This window comes from Elephantulus edwardii, unplaced genomic scaffold, assembly GCF_000299155.1.
Source record: "Elephantulus edwardii isolate Elephantulus edwardi_28Jun2011 unplaced genomic scaffold, EleEdw1.0 scaffold00069, whole genome shotgun sequence".
NCBI lineage: Eukaryota > Metazoa > Chordata > Mammalia > Macroscelidea > Macroscelididae > Elephantulus > Elephantulus edwardii.
Window position 1 is genome coordinate 11,197,337 of NW_006399819.1, and position 8,999 is coordinate 11,206,335.

Below are 8,999 nucleotides of genomic sequence, written 5' to 3' on the forward strand. Positions count from 1 at the left end.
GGGGGGGGGGCAGGGAGAAAAGTGCAACAATGCATGAATGGAAATCCAAAGTCTCTGTAAATTTTCATTAAAATTGATTTTTTAAAAAAAGAAGCTGATGTCTGAACAGAGAAAGGGAACACTGCATGGTTTATAACCAGGGAAGGTGTAAGTCAAGGTTGTATCTTCTCTCCATATCTTTTCAGTCTGAATGCTGAAGAAATTAAATAAGCTGCGCTCTATGTAAAAGAATGTGGCTCAAGAATAGAGGAAGACTCATCAACCACCTGCATTATGCAGATGACACAACCTTGCTCCCTGTAGGTGATGAGGATTTAAAACACTTGCTGCAGAAGATCACTGACTACAGCCCTCAATATGAACTGCTGCTCAAAATTGCTGTTATGAGCCATCAAATCCCTTGCTACTCATAATGCCCCTAAGTACAACAGTCCTAAACCCTGCTCTATCCTATGCAACTTTGTCTCTGAAACACCTACCCCCACTGCCCCAGGCACTGAATCAATCCATCTCATCCAGAGCCTTCCTTTCTTGCACTGTTCCTCCACCCTCCCAAGCATGACCTCCCTCTCCAAGGACTGGTTCTTCCTTGCAACATGTTCAAAGTATATCAAATGAGGCTTTAGAATCTTTGCCACCAAGGAGCAGCCTGGCTTCACACTCTCCGGGGCGAACCTGTTTGTTCTCCCAGCAGTCCACGGTATATTCAATAGTCTTCACCATGACAGCTCAACGACATCAATTCTCCTTCTATCATCCCTAGTCATTGTCCAGCTTTTTGCTGCATAGCAAAAAAACCCCCAACAAACAAACTAGGAAAGACTATGGCTTGGATCGGGAGAACCTTAGTCTCCAGACTGACATCCTTGCTCTTCAGTACTCTGGCAAGGTCCCTGACAGCAGACTCTCCCAATGCAATTAACTTTTTAATTTCCTGGCTGCTGGTATCAAGAGTGTTGACTGTACAGCCAAGCAAATAAAGCTGTTAACAATCTCAATCTCTTCACCATCTATCATGATGCTGCCAAATGGCCTGGGGGTTGAATCTTTGTTTTCTTGATGTTTAGGTTCAATCATATTTAAGACTACAATCCTTGACCTTCTCCAGCAAGCACTTCAGGTCCGCCTAATTTTCAGCAATCAAGGTTGTGTCATCTGCACAACACAGGTTACTGATGAGCCTTCCTCCAATCCTGATGCCATATTTTTCCTCTATCCAGATAATATGTTCTGCATACAGACTTGAAAAGGTATGGAGATAGAACACAGCCCTGGCATACACTCTTCCCAATTTTGAACCACACAGTGTTTCCTTGCTCTCTCCTGATGACTGTCTCCGGGTCGAAGTGTAGGTTTCACGCAAGCACTATCAAGTGTTCTGGAATCCCCATTCTTCTCAGAGTTAGCCACAGTGTATTGTGATCCACAGTCAAATGCCTTTGCATAGTTAATGTAACAAATTCATGTGGTGCTCTCTGCTTTCAGCCAAGATACATCTAATATTAGCTATAATATCCCTAGTATCACAGCCTCTTCTAAACCCGCCTGCACTTCTGGCAGTTCTCTCTTGATGTGCTATTCTAGTTATTTTTGGATAATTGTTGTTGTTATGTACCATAGAGTGCCTGCGACTCATAGCAACCCTGTGTACAACAGCCCTAAATTCTGCTCTATTCCGTACCAATCTTACTGTTTCTGACACATCTACCACCATTACCCAATCTCTGAATCCATCCATCTCATAGAAGTTCTTCCTCTCCTGTGCTGTCTCTCCACCCTCCCAAGCATGACATCCCTTTCCAAGGACTGGTTCTTCCTTGCAACATGTCCAAATTATGTCAGACAAAGCTTCATCTGTAGTATTATCCATAGCCATCAATGACACTTCCATCTTTATAGTCATTTACACAAGAATTCTAGATTCTTATTTTTAATACCTAGAAATCCCCTTAGCTAGCTAAATTTGAAGATTCAACTCCCAAAATAGGTAGGCACAAGGTGTTCCTCAAACAAGTCATTTTAAAAGAGTACAGAACAGCCTGAATGTTCCCAAATAGGAGTGATGAAATAAATTATATAACCACCTCATAGAGTTCTTGAAGAATATTTAATAACATGGGAAAATTGTAAGTTAGTGAAATAAGTCAAGGAACATCATTTCATAACAAGATGTCTTTATATCCAGGAAAAAAACCCTATCAGAATGATGAGTGGATGCAAACTGCTAATCTTTTGGCACATGGTAATTTTTTTTTTTTTTTTGTTGCTCCAATTCCAATTTATTTTGCTCAACAGAAATGTTGTTTTTCTCTAAGAAGTATCTTTTTTTTCCCTTTTTTATTTTTATTTGAATGAAAGTTTACAATGCAAATCAATTTTTAATTCAATTCTTGATGCATACTCTGTTTTCAACACCAATTAAAATTCCCACAAAATAACCATACTTTTCCTCCCTGTTATTCTGATTTCTAGATATCTTTCTTTTTTTTTTTTAAATTTAGGTTGTTTATTTTTTCTAAGAAGTATCTTAATTATAAATTATAAATCGTAAAAAAAAAATTTTCCCTAAAATTAACACAGCTAAAGGGAAAATCATTTTCAGTGTCACTATAACTATGCATAACTAAGTAGACTCAACTAATGATTAAAAAATGATTACATTCTAACTGACAGATCAACAAAGGCTTAAATGCTAAAAAGGCCTCTGTTATACTGTAAGTATAACACCTTCTTTTCATTTGCCCCCATACATTCGCTCAATGTCTTTGAGGTAATGGTTCTTCAGTTCCTTCCGTTTCAGCTTGAAAGCATCAGTTACCAAACCAGTTTCTGGAGTCCATGGTTCTGGGCTTAAGCAGACCTTGGTGGGAATTTCAAATTGCTCCAATTTCGTGGTAGCTGCAGCTTCTCTAATTTCTTTCAGTATTTCAGCTTCCATGTCAGGGTTATTGCAGATGTCAACCCAAGATCCTTCTGTCCCTTTCTTTTGTGCTAAAAGACTCAGCCGGTTCTGATTTGGAACTATTAAAACGGCACATGGTAATTTATACTTTATATCACTAGGACTCCTTAAAAGCATAGAAAGTAAAGTATGGAATCCTTGTATTTTATCTATCTAGCTGTGGAGTTAATGTTTCAAAATGACTGAATTTGATTTGACCTTGTGGATGGGCAGGATTATGTGAATAGGGTGTGTTAGGCTATCCATAAAAGTATTGGCTATTTCACCATTCCACAAGGGGATCAGACAGTCTTAACAATCTATAAGAGGACTGGGTGGTGGTGTTGTTATGTGCTGTCGAGTCACTTGCGACTCACAGCAACTCTATGTACAAGAGCCCTAAACGCCTTTCTATCCTGTGCCAACCTCGCCATCTTTGACACACTCATTCCCACCACCCCAATCACAGAAGCGATCCATTTCATCGAGGGTCTTTCTCTTCTGTGCTGTCCCTCTACCTTCCCAAGCATGATGTCCCTCTCCAAGGACTGGTCCCTCCTTGCAACATGCCCAAAGTATGTCAGACGAAGCTTCCTAATCCTTGACTCCAAGGAGCATTCCCGCTTCACTCTTTCCGGGACAAAACTGTTTGTTCTCCTAGCAGTCCATGATATATTCAAAACTCTTCTCCAGCACCATAGCTCAAAGGTATCAATTCCCTATCATCCCTAGTCACTGTCCAACTCTCCAATGCATAACACATAATTGTGAAGACTATTCTTGATCAGGTGCACCTTAGTCTCCAGCCTGACGTCATTGCTCTTCAGTACTCTTGAGAGGTCCCTGACAGCTGACTTCCCCAATGCAATTTGATTTCCAGAGTGGTTGTACCAACAATTTTTAATCATTTAATGAACAGCTAAAGTTAACAATAAAAAGTTCTCTTCCATATTTTTATGTAGAATTATGTGTAAATAAAATTATTTTTTAAAATGTTGTTAACATCAAAACAACTATATGACTATATGATCTCACCCTAGTAAGAATAACAAAATTTAACAGAAGAGCAAGCAACAAATGCTGGTGAGGTTGTGGAGAAACCGGAACCCTTATTCACTGCTGGCGGGAGTGTAAAATGGTGCAACCACTATGGAAGGCTGTATGGCGCTTTCTCAGAAAATTGCCAACAGAAACACCATTTGTCTTCTTGGTCTTGAGCTTCCATTCATATTGAAGACTTCATTTTTTCTACTACTAAGGTGTAATTGTCATAATGATAAGTAAGCAAGTAACTGGAAATAAATTCCACTCCACATGGTAGGGTCAGGTGTGTGTGAGGGTGTTGCATCAGCTCTCCCAAGTGAAATGTTCTTCCTTCCTTCTTTGCCTGATAAACTCATAAATGCATATTCCCATGTACAGTTTTAACCTAAATACTACTTTTTCAGAGAGGCCTCCTCTTTCTTTCTGAAGACCTTAAACATGTACGTTTCAACATACAGTGCTATGTCCTTTTTCTTAAAAGGCACTTAGTTTTGAATTTAGGTACAGTGTATTTATTTGTATGATCATTTCTTACACGTTCACCTTTTTCTTAAAAAAGTTATTGTCATTTTATTTGATGACATATTTATTCTCGAGCCATAAGTTGTTTCTTCAGGGAGATCTTTTTCTTCTGAGCAACCTCCTTTTCTGGTTTAGGAACAATCTGTTCCTTTTCAGGAAGGATCATCTCAATATAGCAGGGGGAGCTCACATAGGGGTTAATCCAAACATGAGCTCTGTATGTGCGGCAGCACATCTTGGGAGCTTTGTTCACCAGGATATGCTCAACGACCAGAGAATTAACATCTATAATCTTTAGTTCAGCATTACTGTTGGTGTTTTTAAACATACGCAGCAAAACTTGGCTTTCTTTTTTGGGCCACGGACCCTGTGTCCAACCCCAGTTTGGCCTGGACATACCTACCAACTCCACCATTGTAACGTCGGAATGGCACACTGCTTTTGCAAAGTGACATTTTTAGATACTTTGTGGCTTTCTGGATATGCATATTCTTGATGGCCTGGGCAGTTTCCCAGGTGTTCTCATCCCGGATATCACCTGAGGCCACTTATGGGTAAAAAAAAAAGTGCATGCTAGCTTTCTTCTTCCCTCAACTGTGTGGGCTCTGTAAGAGGAAAGCCTATGCGTGCTTGTCTCATCACTCAGTTTTCACAGCTTCTGGCACATTTGCTGAAAGAATGAGTGAATGAATGACATAATTGATTTCCAAAGTGTGTTCTGAGGGTGTGCTTTGCATGCAGTGGTAGTCGGGATGGGTGTCCACTTTTATGTCATTTAAGTGTTAGATTCTAATAAAACATCGTGCTTGTATGCCAGTGTTTCAGAACATACTGTATAAAATCCCGAGTTAAAGGTTCTTAAACTTCAGTCCTCTATGAATGTGGTTGAAAATAGCACAGATCATGAAGAATTATGTCATAAACAGGGAATGGTTTTCCCTAGAGAAGTTAGCAGTTGCTCTTTTCTGGCAACAAGGAAGCATCCTACTCCCTTCGAAGCCTTTTATCCCTTTCTAGTCGTGTAGGGTCTCATATCCTCAGAATTTTCATTCCTTGGCTGCCACTGAATTAGTTTTTACCGTTCACTTCTTTAATGCATGCTCTGAAGGAAGACCTTATAGTGTGACCACTTGAGTCTACCTGTAGTTTTATTTTCTGTTACATGCCTATACACTTTAAAAAAAATTATTTTATATTGGTTTGCATACTATGACACTGATGTGCCAAATGTGATAATGGTTACCTATGGTGGACAGTGTTTGGTGGAGCTTCCCAATTAAAACACGCTTAGAAGCAGGAGTGGCATCCACTTCTGAAATTGCTTGCCTTTGGAAACTCTATGAACATGGAGAAACGACCAAAGTTATACAAGTGCTCAGGCCTTCTGTTCATAGGATTGCTATGAGTCGTCTGACTCGACAGCACTTAAAAACAATAACAATGACAACATAGAGCTCTGTTGATCTAGTGGACAGAAAGTTATGCTACCAAGCCCAAGGTGGGTGATTTTAATCTGCGGCACTCAGGCCTGGTTTGAATTGTTTTTTGTCAATCATTCTTCTAAGTGATATAGCACTGGTCTGTGCACTGCTGTACAGAAGAAACTTGTGGTTGCTGTGATGCTAAACACTGTGACACTGATGTGCCAAATGTGATAATGTTTACCCATGGTGGGCAGTGTTTGGTGGAGCTTCCAGATTAAAACAAGCTTGGAAGCAGGAGTGGCATTAACTTCCAAAATGGCTTGCCTCTGGAAACTGTATGAACATGGAGAAATGACTCAAGTTATACAAGTGTTCAGGTCTTTCGTTCATAAGGTTGTTATGAATTGTCTATGACTCGACAGCACTTAACAACAACATTGGTTTGCATATAAAATTTGTATATCTTGTGTTTCACACTTTCCTTCATTCACACTGTATTTCATATTCATTTTTGTAGTTTCCTTATCTGACAATGTTTCTCCCCTCCTTGGCAAAGTCATGCTGTAACTCAAATAAATGACAGTCCTCATATAAAATTTTTCATAAGCCCTCCTATGCTTCCAGATTACTATGCTTCTATATAGACACTGCATGATTTAAAATTAAGAAGGTAGTGTATCAGGGTTGTGTTCTCCCTCTATACCTATTCAATCTGTATGCTGAGAAACTGGACTCTATGAAGAGGAATATGGCATCAGGATCATAAAGAAACTAATCGATAACCTGTCTTAAGCAGATGAAACAACCTTGCTTGCTGAAAAGAGCTCCCAAAACCCACAAAACAGTTGTTTACCAAAATGCTGGCAGTTTGAATCCACTGGCCACTCTGTGATAAAAAGGTAGGCAGTCTCCTTCATAAAGATATAAAACCCTCAGAAACTGGAAAGTCCTGGTGTCTAAGTGATTCCCAGGGCTCAGCAAAAAGGATGAAGCTTCTAGAGCCCTGAAGGCAGGAGGAAGCACTCCCAGTTATGGACTCATTTTCCACTTCACCTTCATTGACGAAGCAGCTACCAAGAACAAAGGCCGCATCTCCAGATACCTGGCAAACAAATGCAATAATATTCCCTCATGAATTAACTGTTTCTCTGGAGTTGTCAGGCTCTCTTCACCCGCACATACATCCAGGAGGTGCTCATCACAATTTTTGGGAAAAAGCTTTGTGAACAAGTTGAGGAGTAGTCACTGTCCTTCTAGGAGACAGGAGAGATCCCATGGGAAAACTTGGCTATCATGAAAGAAGCCATGGTTCAGGCAGAAGTGGCTGTTGTGATTACTAAGAAACTGGAGAAGAGTGCTTAAAGAAGAAATGACTAGTTGTACTTGCATCTTCAGAAAACAAGGCACACTGGAAGATTAGGAATGTGAAGAGACAAATGAAAAACTCATAAAGGAAGAAAAAGTTTCAGGAGGCTCCACAGAAGAATGGTCTGTTCTACCTACACTCAAGAAAAAGGAATTAGTTACTAGTGATTTTGAAGAGATGAGTGTCCCCAAGAGGAAGAAATCTTCTCCCAAGAGGAACAAGAAGACCCTGAAGAAGCTGCAAACAGTGTCCCCAAGAAAAAGTAGCTCTCCAAGGAGGATTCAGTCAGCAGCAGACCTGAAGAGGCTGTCAACAAGAGCACTAAAAAGAAAAAAAAAATCAAAAAAGCACCCCAGGAAGATTAGCATAGATATTCCTTGGGGGTGGGAGGTCATACCCAAATATTTCCCAATAAAAACAATTTACAAAAAAAAAACCCAAACCAAAAACCAAACTAAACAAAAAGCCTCAGAGATGCAGAGGAAGCTTGATGTCAGAACCAATTTGACAGCAGTAGGGTTTTTCTCGTATAATTCTCTAACCACATTTTGTATATCACAGTCATCTCTGAGTCTACATGCAGCCAATGTGCTACAATACACAATATGCCTTTCTGTATCCTATCCTATTTTAAACTTCCAATGGTACCATGAAGTAGATACTGTTTGGAGTGAACTCTGAGATTACTGCTGCAATCCCCCTTCAGATATGAAGGCTTATTATTCAGCTGTCAGGCCCCTTCTCACATTACCTCAATGACACATCAAAGACTGAACAAGTTACATATAAAAAGGTCCAGTCCTTTGAGAACAATTGGTACAATTCTGAGGGGTCATTCCATCTTCAGGACTACCTACAAAATTAGCTGAGAAAACATCACAGATCAATTTCTCTCTCTTCTTCATTCTGCATCCTTTACCATCAGGCATCTATCACTTAATGATCTCAAGAACATTCTCACATTCTCTAATAAGCCAGTGGTACATACACCAGTGACATGTGAGTCTGCTTTCTGGGAAACTCAAAACTTGATACAATTCACATTGTTCTCATGAGAAAACAGGCTTAAAAAGGTTAAATAACTTGAACATGTTTGAATCCTGCAGAAATTTCTGTATGTTGTTGTTAGGTGTCATCAAGTTGAGTACAACACATAGAGCTCCTATGAACAACAAATCTTAACCCTGTCCTGTTCTATGCCATCCTAACACTTCCTGACACACTAGAGCCATTATGGCAGTCACCGTTAATCCACCTCATTGAGGGTCTTCCTCTCCTTCGCTGACGCTCCACCTTTTTAAGCATTATGTCCCCCTCCAAGGAATAGCCCCTCCTAGCAACATATCCAAAGTATGTGCCTTGTCATTCTTGCCTCCAGAGAGAACGGGATGTTGAGAACTCTTCACCACCACAGCTCAAAGGCATCATTCTCCATTTGTAATCCGTATTCACTGTCCAGGTCTCAGATGCATAGTAAGTGATCATAAAGACCATGGCCTGAATCAAATGCAAATTAGTCTTTACACTGACATCATTACTCTTCAATATTTTTGAGAGATTCGAAATTGCAGACTTTCCCAGTGCAATGCATCTCCTTATTTCCTAACTGGTGGCACCAAAGGTGTTAACTGTGGATACAAGTAAGATGACATTGTTGACAGTTTCAATCTCTTCTCCATCCCTCATGATATTAGTCCAGTGA

At 39.9% G+C, this 8,999-nt stretch overlaps 1 pseudogene; it reads right to left on the reverse strand.

The window, feature by feature from the left end:
- Positions 1-4,571: 4,571 nt before the first annotated feature.
- On the reverse strand, positions 4,572-7,979 carry LOC102858490 (annotated as a pseudogene).
- Between the last annotated feature and the right edge of the window lie 1,020 nt (positions 7,980-8,999).